Source organism: Heloderma suspectum, chromosome 6 (genome assembly GCF_057233095.1).
Source record: "Heloderma suspectum isolate Gila_16-S chromosome 6, 16-S_ref, whole genome shotgun sequence".
Lineage (NCBI taxonomy): Eukaryota > Metazoa > Chordata > Lepidosauria > Squamata > Helodermatidae > Heloderma > Heloderma suspectum.
Window position 1 is genome coordinate 56,095,409 of NC_139463.1, and position 27,696 is coordinate 56,123,104.

Consider the following 27,696-nt stretch of genomic DNA (forward strand, 5'->3'; position numbering starts at 1 on the left):
GACGGGGTGTGGAGGAAGGAGAAAGCAGTGCCATAAACAGCAAGGCATTCCATACCATGCAGGTAGCCTTGTGAGGAGGTCAAGACTCAAAGCTAGCAGTATTATTGCTGGGTCAGAGAGTCAAACTAAACTGAAACACAACACCAGTTCAGAGAGAGATTATTCTCCCCGGTGAATCTGAACTGAACCCAAAGTCTCTCCATTGCCTTGAACCTGAATCAAATCCTTAACACAAAGAAAGGAGTAATTAGCTTTGAAAAAGAAGTGCTTCGATTTTCAGAAACTCAAGAAAGTTATTTTAAGGGTCATGAGAGAGGTCCTCGCATTTCCCCTGCCATAGGCAAAGACCCTATATTTCCCAGGATCCCAAAGGAAAGGGGGGGGGGTGTTCTGTGATTGGTGGTTTCATCTCTGACGTTTAGCTTGACCTTAAATAGAAACTACTACTTCCCTCAGATATGGAGTAGGGGAAAAAAAACCCTAATGAAACATGCAAGTTGTTTGAGAATTTCTGAAGACTTATGTTCCAAAATTGTCAGCTTAGTGCAACTGATGTTTTTGTTCAATCAGAAGCATCTTGCTAGTTCAGATTTTAGCTTTGAGATGCTCCTCAGAATCTGAGAATGCTATGGAAGAGGTACTTGGCCAAAGCAAAGCCAGGCCCACAAACATATTAGCCTCCATCTGGATTATTTTATCAATGAGTTTTGTCTCAATAAAAGCATAGCAAAGGACATAGGTTCTGCATAGGCACCATATGTTTCAGTACTGACAGGAGAAAAATGTGTCTGTCCGCTCTTTCCAACCATCCATAATTGTAGAAACCTCTATCATATCCCCTCAATGTTTTACCCTGTCATGACAAAGCCCTAAACTCTTTAGCCTTTTCTAACAGAAAAGTGTTCCGAGGCATTGATCATTTTAATTGCCTCGCTCTCTCTTTTTCAGCTCTTTCTTTAGATGGGAAGACAGATCTGTACACAGTATTCTAAAGATAGTTGTGCCACACGTTTAAATAATGGCATTACACAGGCTGTTCCTCTCTTCTGGGAAATACAAAGCAAGTCAAAATTGTGTTCTCTGTTACGGCTAGAGTGAGTCGATGTAGAAAAAGTAGCCCCAACCCAGATGCAGTTGCAAGCAGTCAAGACATAACTGGCCGCTCCCAATGCACATCTCTTTTGGATCAAAAGATGCAACCAACCAACTCAACTACATTTTCCCCTGAAGTTAATTATTTCCCAGTACATTCATTTTACAGGAGTTAATTTGCTTAAGATAACAGCATTATTTAAAATTATGGTTGTACCACTTTTCCTTTATTCCCAGTATACATTCTAGAGAAATAACTGAGGACATGGCAGAATCGTTTTCTAGATTTTACCTCGAATAGAATAACATGCAGAGTACAAGTTCAACATGGAGTAGCAAAAATACCAAATCTATTATGTTGCCTCCCAAAGGGCACAAATGATAAAGTGGAGAAGGACCTCCTTTATACTAAGTTGGATTCAAATTGAGCAACACCTGGCTACCCTCATTCTTCATAAACTACTGTAAGGATTTGCAGACTTTAGTAGACCTATGGATCTTATACACACACACACCACACACACATGTATAGCCACTACACTTAAGGTACAAGATGCATAAGCCTTAAGTGTCTCTCCCCAGGAACACCACCACTAACCTGGTTTTTATAGCACAAACTTTCATTCAACTTTCGCTCTTCACCTGGTATAAGGCAGATCTTAAATGTTTTATAAACCTAAACCATAACCACAATTTGCTATCATTGCACAGGCTGTGGCAATTACCTTAGTTGCTCTCTGTGTATTCTGTTCATAGTTGTTTGTAAGAGTGTGACCTGGTTCCCACAGAACACTAAGCCATGGTGTGGTCTGTTGAAATCTAGCTTCTTGTTGTGTCTGAACCCATTCCTGCACACAAGCCATGGTTTGCTACCAGCAACAAACCACCAAGAGAAATCATGGCTTATTGACTTACAAAATCTGACTTGTCTAAACCATGGATTGTTGTGATAAACCCAGAAACATGGCTCATCCCTGACTTGTTTGTTGCACTACTATCTGCCCTAAAACAGAGGAACCCAGCAAGAGCAGCCTGAAAATGAACCCACTTTGAAGGCAGGCAAAAATGGGCAGAGAAGAAACAAAACAGAAATAGGGAAGCCACTGTTTGTTTGCTTGTCTGCAAGACAATTAATGGCTAAAGTAATAAACCATGTTTAACATAAACCATGAATTAGCACTGAGTGCAAATGCAGCCAGTGCTACTGGGTATAGTAATGATGAGAATATAAAATGCTTCTATAAGAAATTAAATTCCTAATTCGTTAACAACTGTCAGATTAGTGATAGCACAGAAATGAAAATCTAGCAACATACCTATATAGGGAAGGGACTGGGTTAAAAAATATGGGATTTATTAATAATAGATACATTAACATAGCAAATTAGGATTCAACATGGGATACAGAAATCTTGACTGTTTTTTGGAAGACTGGGGGCTGATACTTATCAGGAAACTGAGCCTGTGAACTGGGACAAGCCAAATAAAGCACAAAATTGCATGTTTATAATAATTGCCTCTGAATATATTGTTTTCTGTTTTTATGCTAACAGCACAATCCTATGCATGTATACTTGGAAGTAATTCTCAATGAGTGCAATTGAATTTATTCCAAGTAAATGTTAGCGCAATCCTGTGCATGTTTACTTAGAAGTAAATCCCATTGTGTTTATTGGAACTTGCTCTCAGAAAAGTATGCATAGGTTTTTAGCTAAACGAAACAAAATAAAAGCAAGCAACTAGGGGAGTGCAGTGGGGGAATAGCAATTGCAGTTATTATCGTTGTTGTCGGTACAGAGGGAAGGGGCTTCTGCTTTCTCTATTACCTGTTATGAACATTCAATAAAACAGCAAATTACAGAAACAAAACTTAATTTGCAATTATAAATGTTTGCTAAATTACTCTACACAAAACATGTCTGAACCAGTTAAACTGATTTGTAACATTTGAGTCTAAACTAGAAGCATACCAAAGGAATAGATTACCCCATTTTTAAAGGGTTCAACTCCCTACTCAGAGAGCCAGGGCACCATAGTTTCTCTGTAAGGTATGTGAGGGGATCTCCGTATCCTAAAACGGAAGTAAGTGCCCTTCAGTGGATCAGATTTTCAAGTTAAGGTGGTGAAGTCTGCATATAAAGAACATGTTCATACTGTAGAAGTCAGTGACTCTTGGATATCATGTGAATACAACCTGAGTTGCTTCTTCTATCAACTGCCTTAATATATGTTCCCTTGACTGCTATGGTCCAATCCTAGGCTCATTGTTTTAATGTTGCATGATGTAATGAAGAGCAGAGGCAAAGAAATCCTTTGTTACGACGATTAAAGATGCTTTTCAGCAGCCTTCTGTGAAACAGTTCCAAGAATAGCCAATGAGTCAATATGGGTCAATAAGCTAGTGGTCCTACCCTCCCTAAAAATATCTTAAAATTAAAATTTGAGCAGATTTGGCAAATAATAAACACAGTTTGTTCTAAATGTCACACGGTTATACAACATCTCGAAATCCCAGTTTGTATCTCACATCTGAAATCTGACATTTTTCTTCATCCCTGCATAGGGTTGACATCTAAGAATCTGATGCTCACAGTGAACCACCTAAAATAATTTCACAAGAATCTGAAAGCATCTTTCCAAACGTGTCCTCAAAGTAACACTCTTAACAATTCTACAGAGCTTTCTGCAGCAGTTATTTTCTCTGGCCTTTTTACCTGAAAAAATATCTTTGAAAAACCGGCATACCCAGCATGTTTGAATGAAACTTTGGGCACCTACTAAAACTGGGTCACTTCTTGACAACTATGCGGTGTTGTACTGTGGCTGCATTTTTTCACTCTCCTAATAGCCAGTTTCCAAGTAACTTCCTTCCAATACTATTCTAGTTTTTGTCTCACCACACAGTACAACATTCACTTCCACCACCTCACATCCCGTTCTCCACAATGCAATTAATACATCTGCCCCCTCCTAATACAATGCAGAGTTCCTTTATTCCTCACATATCTACTTCTCCCCACACAAGACCAATCAATGAGATGATTTTGACATCCAGTCAGTTTTTCCCTTCCTCTCCCCACCACATCCCCATTTTTGTAACATCTTGCCTGATTAAGGAGATTTGAACACCTCAAACACATCCCCACAATTCTGTGCCTGTCTGGTTAGTCCTAATAAAGCTATTGCCTGTGGATTCTAGAAGGAATTTTTACTCGTATCAGCCAAGCACCCAAACATAAGGTTAATTTAAACTAAGCTTTTTAATTTCATTTTAAATTCTCTATAGTTCTGCCCAGTACTCAGATCTTGGTTTGTAAGACAGCTGCGCCTTGCCCATACTAAGCAGACAATAAATGGGGAATAAAGGCTTAATATAGGAATTTAAATCTCAAGAATTTGCCATTTCTAACAAAATAGTATGGCAATCCAAAATTCACTTGAGAGAGATATTTGTCTTCTCCTACACAAAAGGAACTGATCAGTGACAAACATGAATACCAAATCCAACATTACTTGTGTCATATTATACAGAGGTTATGTATGCTCATAAGCACAGTGACTTGGTTCACACAACACAAGCCACGCTCAAGGTTGAGCATGGGCTGTCAGTGAACCATGGGTTGCTGTGCTGTGTGAACCAGCCACGTCAATGGCAAACCACAGGTTCTCTTCAAGGTTTGGGCGCAGTTAACAAACCATGGTTTGTTGGCATGGCTGGGTTCACACAACGGAACAACCATGGTTCTTCAACAACTCATGATTCAAGAACAACCCACGCTTCACCTTGAGCATGGGTTTTCATGTTGTATGACCCTAACCAGAACTGGCACAAACATCCATTCTTATCTCCATCAGCTTCCCAACATGTTGCGGTGGCTTAGTGGTTAAGACGCTGAACTGCAGACCGGAAGGTCGGCAGGACAGAAGTTAGAAACCCAAGTGCTGTGTGACGGGGTGAGCTCCCGTCTTCAGTCCCAGCTTCTGCCAACCTAGCAGTTCGAAAGCAAGAAATTGCAAGGAGATAAATAGGTACCGCTTCGGCGGGAAAGGTAACAGCGTTCCGTGCACCTCGGTGTTCAGTCATGCCAGCCACATGACCACGGAAGCGTCTTCGGACAGCACTCGCTCTTCAGCTTAGAAATGGAGATGAGCACCACACCCTAGAGTCGGACACGACTGGTTGTGGACACCTTTAACTTTATGCACTCATGTAGCCGCTCGTACTATATATACCCATTTTTATACACCAACATGAATTCCAGCAAGTCCCATGAATACCATCTTTTGGGGGAAGGTGTTTTACTTTGGGTACGGAGTGAAAAGGAGAAGATAAAGAATTTGTTATCACTCACTAACCCAGGCTTCCCTAAACTGTTGCCCTCCAAATGTGCTAGGCTACAACTCTGATCATTCCCAGCCAGCATGGCCAATGGCCACTCTCACTGGGGATTATAGGAACAGTAGTTCAGCACATCTGGGGGCCACTGGGTTCAGGAAGGCTGCACTAGCAGAATAAGCTTTCTACCTAGCATGTTTAGCTGTTAAAGGCAAAAATCACTACAATTTCTTCCTGCCCCACATCTTACTCCTCGAGCAAAGGGCTGGATGCGCCTGATCTTGTCTGATCTCAGAAGCTAAGCACGGTCAGTCCTGGTTAATATTTGGATGGGAGACCGCCTGGGAATCAAGCTTCCTGCACTGAGCAGGAGGATGGACTTGATGGTCTTGTAGGCCCCTTCCAACCCTATGATTCTAAGTTCAGTCTCTTCTCCTCCACACGATACCCTTGAGGAACATCACTTCTCTTCAATCTTGCAATGAATTGCCTTACCAAGATCTTCCTGAATGACTCATCAAAAGCTCAGACTCTTACTTGACAGGCCACTCTCCAATCTTTACACAATGATGCCAAGACCCGCCAGTGGCAGACCTTTCCCGCCACTTCAGTAGCCCTTGAATCTTCTCACTTGTCCACTAGTACAATGGATAACATTATGGCCACTATGGTGTATGCCCACAAATGCCTATGTGCACCAGTTGCTGGGGAACATGGGCAGGAGAGTGCTGTTGCACTCATGTCCTGCTTGTGGGTTCCTGGTCAACAGCTGGTTGGCCACTGTGTGAACAGAATGCTGGACTAGATGGACTCTTGGTCTCATCCAGCAGGGCTCTTATGTGTAATACAGGGTTTGGCAACACTTGACCTGCATGCAGCCTCAGAGGCTTCCTGTGTAGCCCACCATGGGTGTCCTGTCTCCCACCGGCCCTCTGCTACTGCTGGTGCCAAAACTGTGCTAGTGGAAAGGGTGATGGGGATTACTCTCCTTGCACACCCTGTTTACCAACAGAATTGGGCTCCTATATGGGGCTTGATTTACATCACATGTCTCCGCACAGCCCAGCTGATTGGCAAGGAGGAGGCACAATTACACTACCCAATGAGAGGCAATTTAAACCCCTCACCTACAACCAGCTGATTGTAGTAACTATCTTTCTGGTCTAGGGAGAGCTTTTCCAGGAGCATCCACAAAACAGCCTCCTTGGAGCAGCTGGGACTGCTCCTTCTCACACAACACAATTAACACAATATGCAACAGAAGACTTGTAATTTACATATGCAACTTATAAAGCATCACCCAGACAATATACAGTATTTGCTTTAACAAAATTTAGTCCGATTTTTGCACTGAAGGCAACTGCAGTAGCAGTTCAAGCAGCAAACCTGTTCTTGCCCCTTCACTACAGAAAAGGCATTAGCTGTGAAATAGACATCAATGGCCCTCATCCAACAAACACCACTCACAAGCGCAGTCTTTTGTATTCGGATCTGTTGTGCTGGGTGTGCAAAATCCTAGTGCATGGGAGACAATAGGCCACTTTGTCTTTGCAATGGCAGCTGTAAGTAGGGAGGCTTCTGTTGCTCTCATGATTTGGACATAAGACCACAATCCTGAACATTAAGGTTTGCATTAAGGTTTACAGCTAAACACTGTATTTAACCACTAAAAACCAAGCCTCTACATCTGCATTCTGATATATGCTTTCATTCTTGACCTGAAAGTGGTTGCGGCTAAGAGAACATAGCTGCTTAGATGTTCCATCCTCAAAGACTCACCACCACCATCACCCCTCTTAAATGTAGTATGCTGATTGCATTATTCTTCTCTAGACACCTCAAGCTAGTTTCATTTGGACAAACATACTAGCTTATACTTACAAAATTAGTACAAAGAATGACAGGCATCTACATCTATTTCAATAGTTTCAGATAAGGCATACCTAAGCAGCATTGACAGAAAACTTATAGATCAAAGCATAAATACCCCCTACCCATTCAGAAAGTTCTTTTAAACAGATGGTGCCAGTTTCTACAGAATATGTAGGATATATCCCCCAATTACATACATAAATGCAGAAGCCCTAGGAGGAAGAATCACACAACTATGGTTATGTGAAAGGTCTGTTCAATGTTTGAGAGTCTTTATAAGTTACAATTCAGGCTGTATCTAAACCCATTGCCTTTCAAACATATATACAAGCTTTAGGGAAACTTGTGCTGCAGATGTCAGGATCCAGCAGGTATCTTTTGGAGCCTGGTGATAGCAAGTTTCAGTAAATAAATACCAGTTAGAATTCTGGACATCAATTGATATGTGCCACACAGTCTTAAGGGTGTCCTTTTTGGTTATTTGAGCAGTTTGATTTAGCTGTGGAACTAGAACAGGTTAGTTGCCTTTTAAACAGCAACTATAATCTGCATCACAGCAAAATGGAAAACTCCTGCTCTCCTGTTTTTGAACAGAATATGGATGGTAGCCCTTATGACTGAGACATTATTAAAATATAAAAGTAGTAATGTAAGTTTGTAGAATTTATCAATTATTGAAATATCAATTTTCAAGTTAGCATGTATTGATAGTTTTCTCCTCTGTAGGTATTTTTGTATAATGCTTTGTAGTTCTGCAATACTTTTATATTTGCATACTGTATATAACAGTTATTGTATTATTTGTATTTTGTATGCATCATTTTTAATTAACTTGTTATATTAAAAAAGGACAAGCATTTCCCAAAAAAAAACAGTACAGAAACTATAAGAAATATTACACCCATAAAAAAGGATGATAAGTTTTATATTTCAATCAACGACCTCCAGCATCTTAAGAACAAAGACCTGGTCTACACATGTATCAGAATGATATGGTACTGCTTTAGACTCCAGATGAGGGAAAGCCCCATCTTTTGAAAGATCCATTGCATAGAAAGCTCCCTGGAAGAAAAAATGAAACGAAACAAAACAAAACAGCAGGGAGGGTGCTGAACTAGAACCTAGCTCCTAGTATGTCTGGGTTTTACTTTCAGGTAGATTTTAATATGGGAGAGCATTCAAAAATGGCATTCCCACACCTACAGTGCTGCAATCCTCTCTACTCCACACGCAGACGCAACCTACGTTACCACAGGAGGAACAACAGCACATTTTTATTTCTTCATTCCAAATAAGCTTCATTTACAGAGGCTCAGCTCTGTGCAAGGTCCGTTTGGGACATTAGACTGACGAAAGTCTACACCCATCCGTTACAGTGCTTGTCCTTTAGGAATTCTCTCTCACGTGAGGCCCATCCAATTCCTCATTTATCTGTGTTCAGGAGGCCAATGAAAACCACTCTTTTATGTGGCAATTGGACTGTAAGCTGATTTTTTATCTTTGTGTTTTGCTGTTGGTAAGTGCTCAGTTTAATTCTTTTTTGCCGTTTTATCTAATGCATTTGATTTAAATTGTACTGTGTGCTGCCTTTAAGCAAATTATTCTCTGGAAAGGCAGGTGCTAAGTTTTAAAACAATACATGGCTTTAATTTCTATAAAGCCCTGGTCACCAACTATTACTAATGTAATAAATAAATTACGAATGTAATAAACAAACAAACTAGTTTTCAACAGGTGGACTTATTTTCAACTGAATCACAAATCATAAATGGGGGGGGTCCTTGTAGGTCATCTAATTCATGCCCCTACTTGATACAGGAAATCCAGAGCTAAAATATTCCCAAAAGATGTCTTTCCAACCTCTGCTTGAAGGCCTTCAGCAAGGGAGAGTTCACCATCACCCCAACCCTCGCAAGGTAACTGGTTCCACTGTCAAACTGCTCTTACCACTAAAGAAGCTTCTCATAATGCTCAACTGAAATCTACCCTCCTGCAACTTAAGCCCATTAGATCTAGCCCCACCCTCTAGGGCAGCTGACAAACAAGTCTTTGCCCTCTATGCAACAGAACTTGAAGCAGCACTGAAAAACAAGCAGCATGGCTTCCATCCACTGACTCACTCCAATTACATCAGAGACAGAGGCAAAGGGCTCATGTTGCCTTGGTTGCTGTTCACGCTGGTCTTTGATGGAAATCTACATTTCAGTTGCTCACTCTCATGTGCCTGTGCCTTTCTATGAAAGAAATCAGTGGCTGAGGTGTATAAAGAAGACTCTGACCACACTTCCATTTCTGTTCACTCGACAGGAGGCGGCTAAAGAGCCCTTTGTTCTTATCTTAGCTTGGGAGAAAGTAACCAATATGCCTGATAGCAGAGAAGGTCATTGCAACAAGAAGCTGTGCTGACTTGGGAAGCTTCTGGCGGCTGGATTGGACTTCTGGGCTGCCAGCTGCCTATCCCTACTGGAAAGGATGCTTCTTTGGAGAGTTGTCATAAGAGGCTCATTACCCAGACATTTCAAGGTCCTTTCCAATGGGATAAAAACAAGTTTGTGTCCTATTAGTTGTTTACCAACTTGTGTGTACTGTTAGGTCCAGAGAGCTTGTCATCCAATAAGAAGTAAAAAAAAACAGCACAGCAATGATCTGCCATCCAACAGAATTGCCCAATCAGGCGTTATTTTATTTAAATATTTTAATTAATTAATCAACATTTATTTATTTTTAAAGTATTTCTACTTCACCTAAGTGAAAAGATTTTCAGGACAGCAAGAGCTGCATATAAAAGAAGGAAATGAACTCTGTAAATGTGCAAAAATGGTTACTTCATCTATTCCAGCCTTCTCCAGCCTGGTGTCCTCGAGATGTGTTAGACTACAACTCCCACCATCCACATTAACCACGTTGGTTGAGGATGGTGGGAATTACACACCACCATATTGGGAGGGCAGCAAGTTGGGGAAGACTGATCTATTATGTAGACACTTTTAAAAAGTAGTTCAGATTCAAAAGAAGCTAGATTACTCCGCTCTTTCGAAGAGTATAATATCAACAGTCAGACTTAACCATACAAATAAATGATATGCCTGCAAAATCATATGGCAGCCTTCCCCAACCCAATGCCCCCCAGATGTGTTCGACTACAGCTCCCATCATCCCCAGTGGCCATGTAGTCCAACGCATGCAGGTTGGGGAAGGCTGTCATATGCCAAACTCAATGGATCAAAGCAGCCTTCATATTCTTAGAGGATGGGAAAAGGAGAGACATCTTGTGATGTGTATATTTTTCTAAAAGAGCCGACCACCTCTAAATGCTGAAAGGCTTTGCCCAGTTTCTTCTCATTGTTCAAACCACATGTGTCAATTTCAGGCTTTTTTAGTTCTTACAAGTTATTGGGCACCTAAGCATTAAATTTAAGAAAACATCATAAAATTCCAGTTGGGAAACCATCTGTTGAGGCAAAAATGAGTCCTCTGGAACTTTTAAAACAAATATATTATGGCACAGGTTTTTTGGATTAGATCCACAAATTTGGAAAAGTAAGCTCTAGCCTACAAAAACTTATGACACAATAATGCAATCCTATACATGTCTAATCAGAAGTAGGTCTCACTGAGTTCAGAGTAGCTTACTCCCAGGTAAATGGGTATAGAATTGCAGCCTCAGTCAAATCACATTCTTACGACACAATGTTATTAAGCATATGTTTGCCTGGTACCCAGAACCAGCATTCACAAATTTCCTGCTGAGTACAAACACTGACTATGACCTCCTAGGCATGTTTACTCAGGAGTAAGCTGCACTGTTAAATGGGACTTCTCCCCTAGCAACTGCGTTTAGGCTTGCAGCCTTAATATCTAATTTATTAGCACAGTGATGTTATATTTTCAGAACTAAGATTAGTTCATTTTAAAAGCCAGGTAGTGACCTTAAACACACACATAGGAAGTTGAATGTATATCGCTGAGCCACGAGGATTAACTGGCTGGCTATTGCTTCTAGAATTTCAGAGAGGCTGTCGCAACCAGAACTACTCTCTCTCACTTTCACAACACATTTTAACTTCTGAGGGAGAGCTTTTTACCTAAGTTTTATTTTTAGAATTATGTATCAGACATCACATGACATGACGCAATTGCTCAAGAGAAAGAGACCCAAACTGTTCCTGATTTAATGTTCAGAATATAAGCATCACAAAAGTAAGCTAATATTCTCTCTCAAATTATTTTTTAAGTAACAAAATTATGTAGCACTTAATAGGTTTTAAATCCAAGGACACTTAAAAGCATATATCCCCATCACTGCAAAAGAGGGACACAGTTTTGTTAACAGACATGGCTCATTTCAATCTGATCCAGAAACATACCAAACATCCTTACAGTCAGCCAGCAAAAACACTATTTACAAAACACTCTAATTTGACATCTTTAAGAGGAAAAGTTAAGTGAACCCAATTTGTTTACAGTTCGCATTAAGAATAAAAACATTCCCACCAATTCTAAATTATTGGTGATAAATGGCAGGTAAGCAACATAAAATAGATTACTGGGACAAATTCAAGTTAGCAAATGAGACGCTATTGTATAACTCAAACAAATGGAGGAGGGAAAAGTATGTTCACATACACAAAGCTTTCACAAATAAATGAACAAGTACACTGGACAGTCAGCGAGATGGAGTCAGAAGCCACGTTTACTGGCATAACATACTATGTACTACAATGTGATCCAACTCTACACCCCAATCCAATAATTTCATGTCCTATCATAATAAAGAGACAAATCCCAAGCAATAAAGGTTATGCAAAACAAGCGTTATGCAATTCGTGCCCAGTTTCCTCAAAACCCTATTTAAGAGTTTGTTTGGGTGGAGTATTCCAACCCTCACCCCATTGACATGGGAGTAAGTTCAGAAACAAGCCCGAACCTCCCCACCCCCCACTCCGCCCCAAGGTGGTGGTGGTGGAGGCGGCCAGGGGCAAATTCATGACTGTTGACTGTAACAACGACACCCATACACCAGCAAGCAGTCACCACAACGCGCGCGCACAAAAATGACTGCCAACCAGCCACGTGACGGCGAGATCTCTAACACGGGCGCGCGCGCGCACGCACACACACACGTCTGAGAATGGAACCCGGGGATGGATTGGGAAGGCTGTGATGGAACTTCGCGGCACGCCGGCGTCCGAGTGCTGGCGAGTAGTAGTACACGCGGAGGCGTGCCCGTTTTACGAAGCGGGGAGATGCGGAAACAAAGAGCAAAAGGGGGCCACCCTCCCGTTGGGAAGCTCCCCGTGCTAGAGGAGGGGGAAGCCTTCAGTTTAAAGTGGCGCCATCAGAGCCCAGCCTCTCGCCTCCTTCTTCTTCTCCCCCCCCCCCTCTTTGCAATGGAGCCGCAATACTTCGCGCACACAACACGCACCAGTCTCGGAGCCAGACTCGCGTCCTAAAGCTGCTAAAGGACGGAGAAGAAGAACGAACGCGGGAGCCGCGACTGGCGTGGCAGACGTTCACACGCCGCTGTGGCTACACAAAGTGCTTTGGACTATTGCAAAGGGAGCACTGCGGGAGCGGTGGCCTTTATTCCCAAACGTTGAACAAAGTCAGCCCACTCCCTTTCTCCCCCCGCACCGCACCCCACCCCCAAGAGCAGGAGGCCGGCGGGAGTGTTCGCGCCCCTCTTCTCGGCACTTTCCATGACCCTCCTCTCACGCTCAACTATGATCAATTCTACGGATTGGAAGCTCTTTTGCAGCCTGGTAAAGCGGGATTCAGCCAAGCGCCGAGGCTTTTTAAAAACCGGGGGGGGGGGCCCGCTGGGGGAGGAGAGACGGTCCGCATTCGGCCGTAGGACACCGCAAACGCCTCGGACTGTTGCAAACCCCCAACACGCAACAACAACAACGGAAAAGTAGCGGGGAGAGGGAATTAATAATATTCATCATGGAGGATTGAGAACCTGGCCGTGCCTGGCACTGGGAGCGGGAGAGAAAGAAACCGGGCAGGGAAGTTTATATTATGCTTTTAAAAACAGAGGTACTATTCCCCCCTCCGGCAAAAAAAAATCAAATAATGGGTACATCTTAGGGCCAGAAATTAAAAGGCAGCGGAGCAGGAAACCCAGGACAAGGGCGGGGGGAGAAAGCGGGCAAAGAAGTTGTTTTCTGGGCTCCAACGGGGGTGCAGCTCGCCAGCCGCGCTAACAAAGGCAGGGAAAGAAGGGCCGAGCAAGGGCAACGGAAAGCCGAGCAAGCAGCCGAGCAGGGCAGGCGAAAGGAAACCGAGCAGGCGGCGGCACCTACCACGTGATGGAGCCGAGAGCAGAGTCCGGGCGGATCCGGCCCGGTGCAAAAAAATAAAAATAAAAAAGGGCGCAGTTTGCAAACAAGGCGAGCGCGCGGCGCCGAGTCCTCTTCCCCCGCCGCCGCTCTCGCCGCCGCCGCCGTCTTCTCGCCGCGGCTTTTCTTTCTCTCGCCCTCGCGGCCCCTTTCCCCCCTTCCTTCCAGCCCCAGCTCCCCTTTCCCTGCCCGCCTGCTCCCTGCTCCTCTGCAGGCAAGGAGGGCGGGCGGGCAGGAAAAGGGCTGGGGAAGGAAGGGATTTGGGGACGGGGAAGGCTGTCTCCTCTTTTGCAACCACCCCACCCCGCACACCCTGGAGAAGGAGGGAGAAGAGGCGGCGGCGGAGAAAAAAGGGGCTCCTGCCTTCCTCCCCCGGCGGCGGCTGTCGCGGTGCCTCCACCTCCTCCTCCTGCTGCAAAGGAGGGTCTCTCGCTCCTCTTCGAAGTGGGGCACGGCGTGCAACAACCTCTGCGGCGCTTCCTTCTCCCCGCCTTCGCCCCTCTCGCCTCCTTCGCGCCCGACCCTCCACCCGGGTAGGACGGCGGGCGGCCGCAGCAGCCGCGGAGGTGGCGCTGCTGCTGCTGTTTTGCTGCCGCTAAATTCTGTTCGGGGAAAAATGGCGGCCGGGCTCCTTCTCTGCCCTCCTCCTCCTCCTCCCTTTAATCGGAGAATGCACCGGGCGGGCAGGCAGGCAGGCAGGCAGGGGGAAGGGAAGGGAAGGCGAGGGGGGAGAGGGAAGGGAGGCGCGAGCGCCGCCGCCGGCTCCTCGAGGCACGGCGGGCGGCAGCTATGCAGCTAAAGCCTTGAGCGCGAGCAAGCGCGCCAGCGAGCAAGGCAAGTGGAAGAGGCGCGTGCACCCGGGCAAGCGGAGAGATGAATGGACGGACGGCTGACAGGGCAAGGCGCGACCAACGGGGAGGGCACGCTCGGGGTGAGATGCAGAGCTGTGCAGGGAGGAAAGCAAAATCAGAATGCCCTGCTGGACCCCAAAGACACCGCCTATGTCAGAATTAAGTTCTGGAGGGGTGGCCCTCCTGTCATGCCCTCCCCCATGGGTCGGGGGAGGGCACACACAATTTAGCGCTTAAAGACTATGTAGCAGAGCCTCTCCCCCTCTATTATAGGGCCGCTGCCATCTCTCCCCCCCCCCCGGTTGCAGTGAGGCATTGGGTTAGGGTCAGCTAGGCAGGGTCAGAAATCCTTCAGAAGGATCAGATAGATTTGACCTTTTTAGTTGGGGATATGTTATGGATTTCATTATATTTATATTTTGCAAATTAATATCTGCAAAAAGGAAGAAAAACAAGGACGTTACATTCAACTCATTTTCTCCTGAAATGAGTACAGAACTAAAAAAAAATAAGCATCACCCATTAGGGTTACTCCATTCAATATGCAGCAGAATTCTTCGGCCTTCTGCCAAAGAAGGGGGGGATCACATCTTTCTATGTAACTATTAAAGGCATGGATATAACTGAACAGTGCCTACACTGAAGTAAGCAATTTGGATTGTCTTATTTATACAGTGCTAAGAGCAACACAGTGGCCAGGCAGTCATCACAAGAACCCAGTGAAGTAAATCAAAAATTTGGCTCAGGCAAACAGATGGAGAACTGTCTCTCAGATCTAGAGAATCACAGAAGAAGCAAAAGGCCTCATATACATGTCCCATGAAGAACCTTATATGCTAATACATGTGGTTTATGCTGCTGGATGTAGCCAGCTGCCCCCCACCCCACAGGCTTGTGTCCAGCAGATCCACCTGCTATATCTCATAATTTTTGACACCCTATTGTAAACAACCAGTTCCATGCTTCTCAGGTATAGCTCTGTATATGTTGCATTGCACACATTCAAAACTATCCTCACTGAGCAGGAATTTGAACCCAGGTATTCCAAACTGCTTTAACATTCCATCTACTCAAAACTTGTTTTTTCCTCACAAGAGCCTCCCACTATAATGGATAATTTACTCCCGGCAGGTTGTCGTACCACGTTGGTGTTTGTTTTCACTCCGATCAGTTTTACACCCTAGTTTGAAACAACATACTTTGAAGTAAAAGCCATTGAAATACATTCAACAACAAGGCTTCCTCAGCTCTATTCTGTGAGTTAGGATTGCGTAGCACCCCAGTTGTAAAGAATTTGTGCCTGAGTTATCTGCCTGCAATAACAGCATCACAATGCAAGTGCAGCACTATACGTTCTAAAGCAACTTTAGTGGAGCTATGGTATGCTCACTTCATAAAAAGCACTTATATGGCTGACCAAACAAGGCTTCACACAAGATAAATGTTGCAAGAAAGCAGCTGCTACATCAAAGATGTGCACCAGAAAACTCTGCAAGTTAATAGAATTATCACAGTCAATACAAGTGTTACAAAATTTTTACATTATACAATTATTGCAAGACTTGCAGATATATACAAAAAGAAAACCAGTCTATTGGACTTTAATGTACCTGTATCATACAGCATCTTCATAATGAGTCTAATAAGATACTAGCGAAGGAAAAAAAATGTTGCTCACCTTTGACATAGTACACTTACTATTAGAAATACCAGGCAAGAGCAAACACTCACAGAAATTCATGATAATAAAAACCCTTAGAGCAAGGATATGTACCCTGTCCCACCACCACTTCTGAGTATTTGAGGAATTTCACCTCCCATTTTACTGAACTCTCTTCCCTCCACAATAGGGCCAGCCCAAAACATTTTGCTGCCTGAAGTGAAGGCAGGATAGCAATCCACCCAACCCTATTCCACATACAGAAGCCAACCAGACCAAGAGTTGAATCTTTCTTCAACACTGGCAAGGATACAGAATCCTCCACTCTACCTGAGGGCAGCAAGCTAGCTTAGGGGATGCAGGGCAGGCCACATGGCACATGCAGCTCTATCTTCCCCACCCCTCCGCATCTGCTGCCTGAGGTAACTGCCTCACTTTGCCTAATAGTAGGGCTGGCCTTGCTCCACAACCTAATAACCCACGTCTCCAGTCCTGATGACCTAGTGTTTACTGGATAGGAAATACTGAAAATGCTGTGTGTTTTTAATTTATCATATGTTCAGTTTGTTTGTAGGGTCTTCCCCCATCCCACCATCCTCTGATCTGCCAGGCACCATCCCATAGCTCCTATACTCCACCTCAGTACCTGAACCTTAGGAAATCTGGCAATCCTAGAGGAAGTGTGTTCCCTAGGGCCACTTGTAGCTCCTTCCATCATCGCCTTACCAGCATGGAAGCCACTGCAGTTCATGTCTTTCCTACTCTAGTACTCTCAGAAAGTCCCGGCCATGTGGGAAGAGCCCTCAAGGCAACTCCTTCCCACTCCCACTTTGTCCTAGCTTCTGGGAGGGGCAAGGCTGGCATGGGAGGGAGGGAGTCACTTCGGCAGCATTCCTCCCATGTAGCCTGGAATTCCAGTGTTATCAGACTGCATAACACACCCCAAACACACTGCAGCGGCTCCCATGCCACTAAATTCACATAAAAAGGGTCCTCCAGTGAGTTCATGGCTGATGTGGTCACTCGGTAGCCAAGTCAAGGTTTCCTGCTGCACAGTTCATGCATTATGAACAGGAGAGAATCTGCCTTATACCGTTAGTCCACCTAGCTCAGTATTGCCTATTCTGCTGTCAGCCAGTGGTTCTCCAGGGTTTCAGGTAGGAGTCTTCCTTGCTCCTGCCTAAAGATACCAAGGACTGAATCTGGGACTTTCTGCATGCAAAGCAAATGCTCTACCACTGAGTTACAGCCTTAACTGAGGTGCCAAGTTACCACCTTGCTAGCTTTCAAACTGTGCCCACCCAATGGCCCCTGAGGGTTAGCACACACTTCTGTAGTGGCTTGTCTAAGAATATCAAAACAATAATGTGGACTGAAATCTAGTAGGTAAGAGGAGAATTCGTCCTGCCACCCGGCAGTTCAGAACACACCAGTTTTAATTCAATAAAAAGTTAATACAGAACATAGAATTGCCGTAAAATAAGCACAAAAAATGTTGAGTCTAACTTCTAATATTTGCCCTAGCTATTAAAATAGGGATGGAGGTAATATCTTAAATGGCACCAGCAGACCTACAGCACAGACATTTACAAATCAGAAGTCCCTCCTGCCCTCCAGGAGCATAGCTAACTTCAAACTGAAGACCTTTAACACAGTACTTAGTTGTATATTTGGGAGAGGGTGTAAGGGAATACAGTGGATCTTACTCCCCTACTTGCCCAGTTGCCCATAAGCTTTAACCCCCTACCCATATTGTATTCAAATATAAATTGCAAGGCCCAAGAAAAATCCTTACAAGGGGGCGGGTGGGGGGACCAACAAAGGCGAAAGGCACAAATTAAGTTAAAAAAACAGAAGAGAAGATATTCTCAAGTGCCTGAAAATGCATTAATAAGCCTGACGCGTTTCAGAAAGGTATTTCCTTCCTCAGGGGCCATTCATCTTTCCCCACATATATTTTGAAAAATCTTGCTGATAGTTCCTCTGTAGTTTGAAACAGAAGAAGTATCAGTAACAGAAAGTCAAGTGGCCCCTGAGGAAGGAAACATCTTTCCGAAACGCGTCGAGCTTATTAAAGCATTTTCTAAGCATTTGAAAATATCTTCCCTCCTGTTTTTTTGTATATTTATAGGAACCTGCCTGCAGAACTGATGCAATGGCATTACCTGCTTGAAGGTACTGAGTAGGGTAAAACAAAGATAAAGCCATGGTTGCAACCTAAGAGTGTTGCCCCTTAGGAAGGCAAACAGGTGGGGTCTGTGTAAAACAAAGCTCAGATACAAACTTACAAATTATCTACACTTTAACATTATGCACCCCCAATTCTGTGTAACAACTGCTTTTTTCCTGTTCCATGGAGCTTAAAAAGGTAAAGGTGTCCCCAACCAGTCGTGTCCGACTCTAGGGTGCGGTGCTCATCCCCGTTTCTAAGCCGAAGAGCCAGCGCTGTCCGAAGACACTTCCATGGTCATGTGGCCGGCATGACTGAACACTGAGGTGCACGGAACGCTGTTACCTTTCCCGCCAAAGTGGTACCTATTTATCTACTTACAATTTCTTGCTTTCGAACTGCTAGGTTGGCAGAAGCTGGGACTGAAGACGGGAGCTCACTCCGCCACGCAGCACTCGGGTCTCGAACTGCTGTCCTGCCGACCTTCCAGTCTGCAGTTCAGCATCTTAACCACTAAGCCATTATTATGACATATAATGAGATCATAGCTTCCCACTTTTTTGCTAACCGTATTTAAAATATCTCCTGGTCTCAACACTTGTCAGGCCCATTTACATAGCTGCTACCATCCTTATTTCTTTTTTAAGGCAACATATGTCACTTTAAGCCAAAAAATCTGGAATAATTAATAATGATGTGAACAAGCTGCGTGCTAGTGCAGTACCCATGATACCCTGATGAGCAAACGAGCTCAAAGTGGGCTAGATGAAATAACTATCACTAACTAGATTAAATAACTAGATGAAATAACTGCGGATCCACAGTTGTCTACAGAATCAGACTCAAAGAGTGCTTATCAATGGGATCTTCTCCAACTGGGGAGAGGTAACGAGCAGGGTACCGCAGGGCTCAGTCCTGGGCCCAGTGCTCTTCAACATTTTTATTAATGACTTGGAGGAGGAGGTGCAGGGAATGCTGACCAAATTTGCAGATGACACAAAATTGGGCAGGATAACTAATACCCTGGAAGACAGAAACAAAATTCAAAGTGATCTGGATAAACTGACGCACTGGGCAGAAAACAACAGAATGACATTTAATAGGGATAAATGCCAAGTTCTGCACCTAGGAAAAAGAAACCAAGTGCACAGTTACAAGATGGGGGATACGTGGCTCAACAACACTACAAGCGAGAAGAATCTTGGAATTGTTGTCGATCACAAGCTCAATATGAGCCAACAATGTGATGTGGCTGCAAAAAAGGCAAATGCTATTTTGGGCTGCATTAATAGAAGCATAGCTTCCAAATCCTGGGAAGTACTAATTCCCCTATACTCAGCACTGGTTAGGCCTCATCTGGAGTCCTGTGTCCAGTTCTGGGCACCACATTTTAAGAAGGATGCAGACAAACTGGAAAGGGTTCAGAGGAGGGCAACAAAGATGATCAGGGGACTGGAAACAAAGCCCTATGAAGAGAGGCTGAGAGAACTGGGCATGTTTAGCCTTGAGAAGACTGAGGGAAGATAGGATAGCACCCTTCAAGTACTTGAAAGGTTGTCACAGAGGGGAAGGCCAGGATCTCTTCTCGATCATCCCAGAGTGCAGGCCACGGAATCATGGGCTCAAGTGACAGGAAGCCAGATTCCGGCTGAACATCAGGAAAAACTTCCTGACTGTTAGAGCAATACTACAATGGAACCCATTCCCTAGGGAGGTGGTGGGCTCTCCCACACTGGAAGCATTCAAGACGAGGCTGGACAGCCATCTGTCGGGGATGCTCTGACTTGGATTCCTGCACTGAGCAGGGGGTTGGACTCGATGGCCTTGTAGGCCCCTTCCAACCCTACTATTCTATGATTCTATGATACCCGGTTTGCTCCTCCCTTCTTGAGAGTGGGTAAACAAACCAGGAAGGATAGCTTTGCATAACGTCTGAACCCGGGATTATGGTTAACTGCACCCAAGCAAGCCATGATTCATAAGACAACAACAAACCCCGGCTCAAAGATCCCTTACAAATCCTGCCTTGTCTGGGCACACTTAACCATAATACCAGGTTCAAATGTCACACAAAGCTATTCGTTCCTAGTTTCTTTGCCTGCTCTCACAAAGGGAGCAGTAAAGCAGAAGCAAACAGACTGTGTGTACCTGCACACTGCCTGTTCACCCTGTAGTTTATTAAGCCAGGATTCCTGGCTTAAAGTGATGTGCTAATGCAGCTAGAGGTTTTCCCCATATCAAAGTAGTTTCTGCCTCTTCTCAAATAGTCTTACCCTTAGGAGGGGAACCTCTCACTGACAATACAGACCTTGTAGGCCTAATCCTTAAAGCCTGGAGACTACTGAACATGCTCAGTAGTGTAGTTTCCTGCCAGGACAGCATGGGCAATGTTTTTTTTATTTCCCAGTGCTATCTAAAGAGTTCTAGCTTCTAAAACTTGATGGGAACTATATTAAAATTGGGCATACTCAAAGCAAGTTGGAAATTTCCATATGATACTTGTAAGCTGCCTTCATAACAACTCCGTATGGAAGTCCAATGCTATTCCCATTTTTCAGTTGAGGAACTGAGGCTGAGAAACAAGGGCTTGCCCAATTAATCCATAGCAGATGCAGGACCCAACTCTGGCTCTTCCGCATCCAATTCCACTGAAGCACTCTGGATTTCATTTACACAAAAGGGAGAAAGGATGAGATCTGGTATTTTCCCCCATGCCCTCATTTACTAAAGTATTTCAAAGGGTGCGTGCATTCTGTTTTGTGCCGGTAGATGTAAATCAGCCTTCCCCAACTGCCCTCCAGATGTTCAGGAATGCTGGGAATTGTAGTCCAAAACATCTGAAAAGCAACACCCTGGGGAAGGCTGATGTAAATTATGCTAATTACATGTAACTTCCATGAACATGGCAGCTGCCAAGACACATACAGTTCTTGGAAGCAGAAGACCAACCTTTTCCCAGTGACCACTTGTATCCTCAGGGCCCGGCTGTCCCATGAAGCAGAGGGAAGCCTCAGGTGATGAAACGGGAGGAGTGGCGAATTCCACCACTCCCCCCTCCCAGCATCAGGAGGGCCCACTGCATCCTCCAGCAAGTGCTCCAGAGAGCCCTGGCAGATGCTCTCCCCCTGTGGCATTTGCAGCAGCAGGAGAGCAATCGCCAGGGCTGTCCGGAACAGAAGGGGATAGGAGGGGTGTGATGTGGTTTTGTTTTCTGAATCAATTTTTTATTACAAGTTTTAACAAAACAAACAAGGGAAGGGGGTCGTGACGCAGTGGCAGGAAGGAGAAGGGGACACAACATGGCAAAGGGAAGGGGAAGGGGGGGGTCGTGACACAGCAACAAGTGTGCTCTCTCACCTCAGACAGTGGGAGCTTGCGCCAGGGCTGTGCATCCTGAAGGGAAAAACAGCAAATTATGCAATCCACGTTTCTTTCATAACATAAATGCATACTTTTAAACACATTTATTCTGTACCTGGTTATCTGTAGCTACCTAAACCTCTAGACTATTGCTATGGGTTGTACATGGGCCTGCTTTTGAAGACTATGCAGAAACTGCAGTTGATCCAAAGTATAATAGTGAGAATACTGAGTGGGACCAATTGAATGAAACACTTCTCACCAGTTTTGAAATGACTACACAGGCAAACAGTACATTGCAAAGCACAATTCCTTCCCTTGCACAAATAGCCTGAACACGCCTGAGCATTAAAATCTCCCTCAGAAGCCTTTCTGAGTCCACCCAACATTGGAAGTGAGATTGGAGAGAGGGCCTTTTCTGTATTGGCACCCCAACTCTAAAATGCCTTCTCCAAGGAGGCTTTCCTGGAACCAACTGATGTCTTTTCAGAAACAGATGAAGACCTATTTTATTAGCCTTGGCTAGTCTTTCCCAATCTGATGCCCTCCATGCTGGCTGGGCATGATGAAAATTGTATCCCAACACATCTGAAGGTTGGGGAAGGCCCAGACCTTTTAGATCTTGTAGGAGATTTTTTACTCCATTGCTTTGCTAAGCCCCCTTGCTGTGCTGCTGGTTTTAACTGGGAGTATTGTTACTGCTATTTTTAATTTTTTTTAAGCTGCTCTGGAAGTCTTTGAACTTTCAGAGAAGAGCAGGATATTGTGCTAGTACTATATACGTACGTACTCAAACAAAACATACAGAATGAAGAAACCCTCTGGCTAAAATCCTAAACGCACTTACAAGGGAGGAAGCTCCATTGGACGAAGCATCACTTCCTGAGTAAACAGGCACAGGATTGTGCCGTCAAACCGCTATCCTCAATAAGGAAAAACCTGACAGACTTTGCAAAATCTTCATAATTTTTATCAGTGGCATGAATAAGTAAGAGAAGGAGGAACATTTTGATGACATCTAAGAATTCTGTATTCCTAGCCCTTTCTGAGTAGACAGCAGCAAAACTGGAGATGATGCTGTTTAGTTCTTTTATTGTTCTAAATTTAATTGTGTTTTTATTTTTTTATTTTTATGCTATGTTTTAATTAAGATTTTGTTTTTAATCTGGATTTTATTGTTAGCTGCCTTGAGCTATTTTGGTGGAAAAGGCAGGATAGAAATTAATTAAATAATAAATAATGGTGAAGGGCTAGAAACTTGATGGGCTTTGCTATAGTGTAAAAACCCAACGTTCTATTAGACAGGCAGGAGGCTGTGAAAAACCAAATGTTCTCTTCAGATAAGGGAGGGCCTATCAGCTGAGCATAGATATATAGAGATTTGGTTATAGGATGGTGTCTTGAAAGATCCTATTCTATAAAGAACAACAAATAAAGGGAGTTTTCTCTTAAACAATGTATGGGCAGGGGATGAGCATGCAAAGGGAAAGAGAGTACCACCATGGAAGTGGTGAGAGAGAGAGAGAGAGAGAGAAGGGAAAGGAAGGGTCATAGCTCAATGGTAAGAGAATATGATTTACAGCTTCTGTGTATACACCACAGGGCTACAAAAGACAGCTTCACAACCACCAAACATCTTAGGAAAATACGACTGTGGTGGCGACCGGAAACTAGGATTACTTAAACATTTGTGAACCTGAAATGTAGTATCTAATAATTAAAAGTCCATGGGATTGGCTACGTAAGTGCATCTGTTCCTTTTACTTCCTCATTATCTGTGGGATGGAAAATGATTAGGAAGAAGCTTTCACCATTCTTAGCAACTGGTAATGCCTTACACTTTGAAAAAATAAAATATAACTATCAAGTGACATTATATTTGGAGAGGGCCTATCTGAACTACACAGATTTCATTATTGTAACGTACTCTGATAATGATTATCATATCCTCTCATTTTAACATTTCATACTATGGGTTTCAGGAGCATTCTCAATTTCTTCCCAATATTGATGCTTATCTTTCAGCTGGCACAATACTGGCCTGGTTCGCATGTAACAACCACCCAGAGTATGGGTTGAGTATGGGTTGTTGTTGAATCGTGGGTGGCTGCTACAGCAGAACCCTGCACTATGTGGTTAATAACCTATAGTTAAGCCAAACAACCCAGGAAGAGAACTCATGGTTTGTTGATGGGTTGTGAGTTCTGGGTTGCCTGTAGTTCCAAACCCATAGTTAAACCACATGTAATGACAACCCACAGTTCAACAACCCATACTGAACCCGTACTCTGGGTTGTCATTACATGTGAACCAGGTCACTGCCTGTGTTGTAGTGGAAATTGAAACTCACAACTTTGCTAGTGCATGCTGATGATTTGTATTCTGCAAAAAGCATCATTACTATTTCTGTGACAATAAAATATACATGTAACAGCGATGCAATAAGGCAGTAAAACGTAATATAAAAACCTCAAGTTTAAAACAGAATAAAATCAGAGTAAACACCAGAGTAAAAGCCAGCCACAGTACAAAGATCTAAAAATGCACTAATGCAACTTTTAAAATCAAAGGACTAAAAAGCCTGGGAAAATAGAAAGGACTTCATCTGGCACTAGATAGTCCACAATGTAGTCACCAAGTAAACCTCTCTGGGTAGAGCATTCCACCACTGAAAAGGCCCCCTCGTTAGTAGCCAACCACTTCACCTCATTTGGCGGGGGCACCCAGAGAAGGGCCTCTGAAAATGATCTTAAGGCAGGTATATATGGAAGGAGATGATCCTTCAGGTAAGCTGGCCCCATACTGTTTAGGGCTTTTGTGTTAATGCCAGCATTTTGAATTGGGCTCATAAATGGATTGACAGCCAGCACAGATCATAAAGCACTGGCGTAATATGATCAAATTGGCCCATCCCTGTTAACAATCTCGCTGCCCTATTTTGGCCCAGCCAGAGTTCCCGAACTGTTTTCAAAGGCAGTCCCACATATGTAATGCATTGCAGTAATTCAAACGTGAGGTTACTAGAGCATGGACAACTGCAGCTAAGCTATGCAATCGTGTGTGACAATAAAATCTGTGCACATACTGAAATCAAGTGCAACTCATGCAGCCCAGTCCTATGAATGTTTACATGGATGTCCCACCAGCCATAATCTAACACAGGGGTAAGCATGTGTAAGCCCATTGATTTGAAAGGGTTTAAGCCAGAGCTACAAAGTTTAGTTGATCAATTGCTATTTTTAATAGAAGTATTTACAAAAAGTGAAACTTTCAGGTGCCATCTTAGAAGACACATTCCCATATTCTCATATACTGAAGGGAATCCTCTTCTACAGGTAAAACTAGACAAGATGCCATTAGCAATTGCATAATGGCATTTTTAAGATAAAAGTAGAGGCATGAGGCCCAATCCAAATAGGGATTCTGGTGTGAGGAAGGTATCTGTGTGTAGGAGAGGTTTAACCCTGTGCTCCCCATGCCTATTTCCATTTGAAAAAAGTTCCCATGCGCTCCAGTGGAAGCTCCCGCCTCCCACAATGCAAATACCAGGGGAAGGGCCCCAATCTGGATTGAAAGGTCTAAGAGTGATTATTTTTGTTGCTGCTTCTTATACTGGATGGGGAATGGCTTTAGGCGATCTTTGAGATGGATATTTTTAGTGAAGGAGTATGTTGATATATATTGTATTCTTTGTATTTTATCTTTTTTTGTGTAAATCGCTTCAGGACTCCTTTTGGTTATGTGAAGAGATATATAAATTTAATAAACTAACGGAGCAATCCTGTGCATTACTCCAAAATAAGTCCTACTGAGTTCAGTGGGGCTTACTCCCAAGTAAGTGGGTATAGGATTGTATCCTAAACTAAAGTAACACAACAGGACGGGGCAGAGAGGTTAAGTCTTCCCCAAACAGGCCGGAGTCCCAATCAGTCCCCCCCGCTATTTACTTTTTAAAAGCTATTCACACAATTCCTAATTTGACCCTAATACGCTGCCTGCTTAAATGAAAAATTAAAGATGTTGCCTGCTGAGCTGCAAGTGTGGTAAAAAGATAATACTCTTCTGTTTTCTGAACTATTGTTTTTCTCAAAGGCAAATTTATGCAGGTTTTATTGCAACTGGTTATCTGCAGAATCCTCTCCATCATAGCTGGGGAACTGCCAGCCCATGGGCCAGATTCAGACCACAGTTCTGGCGGATAGCCTCCCCTCCTGGCCTGATCCCACCCCACCCAATGTGGTCATTGGGCTTTTTTAAAAAGCTTCCACTGGAGCCAGTGGGAGGTGTGTGTGTGCATTCTTTCTGCATCCACTCACAATCCCCATTGTTTTCACACCTTTACTCCCAGGTAAAGGTGTGTAAGATTGCAGCCTAAAACTTACTAATCGACTAAGATTTCTTTAAATGAGTGACAGCCTCTCTTTGACAGCCTCTCTTTAAGCACACTTTACTCTTTTGTTGGGCTGTGAACACTTAGGCTAATGTTCAAATTACATATTTCATTACTTGTGCAGCCGAGGCTTTTTTTTTTTACTCTAGAATAAGTGCACACAGCTCCAATTCAGATCAGAACCACTGCACACAAGGAGTTTGCATCCTCGCACCATGTTTTTTTTTCCTCCCCCACCCCGCTTTTTTTTAAGCCCCACACAGGGTTGGGGTGAGGGTTTTGGAAGGCAAATGGTGGTGGGAGGTTTAATCCTCCCCTCCCAGTACATGGTGGACCCAATCCAAATTGGGGCCATGCACACTTACTCAGGAGTAAAAAAAAGCCTCAGCTACATACTATGCAATTAACATAATGTGTAGTCTGACTTTAATTTTCACAAAAAGCAGAATGAGATGGTAAAACTGAGTTTGGACCGCTATAACACTTCAGACTGTAGGTGGAAGTTCATGTAACAGAAAGTGCGCTCGCTCACTCTCGCGCTTGCTCTCGCGCTCGCGCGCTCGCTCTCTCACACACACACACACAGACAAATACAATCCTTTCCTCAGAAAACTATGACTAGGAGAAAGCTAGGCTAAAACTGTTCTCACGGACTGTGTGTATGTGTGCGCGCGTGAGAGAGAGAGAGAGCGCACACATTTAATCCTGCAAGCCCTGATCTGCAGATGAAGTGGTACAGTCCAGATACAGGTTTACCACCATATCTGCTGTTTGAGAGAACTAGGCCTAAGTTCAATTCAACTTACTTCCTAATAAATGTGTTTAGGACAGCACCCTTAGGCTGTTGGATCAGCCCTGCTGGATCAGAACAAAAGTCCATCTAGTCCAGCATCCTGTTTCCCATAGAGGCCAACAGGATTCCTCTTGGAAGCCCAGAAGCCAGGATGTTCAACCTCTGGCCCGTGGGCTAAATCCAGCCTTCCAGGGTTCCCCAGATGGTCACACCTCTCTTAAGGCTTAGTTACTGGTTAAGCTAAAATATGCTGGTGGTTTGGGTATTTTGGCCCTACCCAGTTTCCCTTCCGCCCCATCCCGCCTAAAATGCGGCCCCCAAGAGGTCCTCCAAAACTGAATTCAGCCCTCAGGCCAAGTGACATGAAGACAATAACCCACTCCCACTGCTGTTCCCCAGCAAGCGGTATTCAGAGCCATGCTTTCTTGGATCCCAGAGGAAGCTTGTAGCCATCATGTTTAGTAGTCACTGATAGCCTTATCTTCCATGTATCTGTCTAATCCCCTTTTAAAGCCATCTATGTGGAAGCCATCACCACACGTTGTGGCAGCTAATTCCATACATTAACAGATGCACATTATATCCATTTTGATAGTGATCTTTTAGATATTTTTTTGTCATTCCACGTTCCCCAAGGAGGTGGCTTGTTCACTTCAATTAAAAATAGGGTTTGCCATAAAAGTATTAGCAAGTATGCATTTGAGCAGAAACAAGGGCTCTGTGGGGTGACCCACATCCTTTACTTGCAGGTCACCATAATTGTGTTAAGAGACTAAAAAGCAGGCCCTTTTAAATACTCCAAGAGATCTGGAGGCTGAACGTTCATTTGAG

At 43.9% G+C, this 27,696-nt stretch overlaps 1 protein-coding gene across 8 annotated transcripts in view; it reads right to left on the reverse strand.

The window, feature by feature from the left end:
- The window catches only part of KANSL1 (KAT8 regulatory NSL complex subunit 1), a 178,544-nt gene that overhangs the window by 145,758 nt on the left and 5,090 nt on the right, over window positions 1–27,696 (reverse strand). For 2 of the 8 annotated variants that reach the window (XM_084804470.1, XM_084804467.1), the window contains exon 1: window positions 13,606–14,349. The exons of 1 other annotated variant lie outside the window; for it this stretch is intronic. The gene's annotated coding sequence lies outside the window, so the exon portion shown is untranslated. Of the gene's footprint in view, window positions 1–13,605; window positions 14,350–27,696 lie in introns of those variants that run through there. 5 more of the 8 variants (XM_084804469.1, XM_084804468.1, XR_014783797.1 and 2 more) reach the window with 4 other exon arrangements.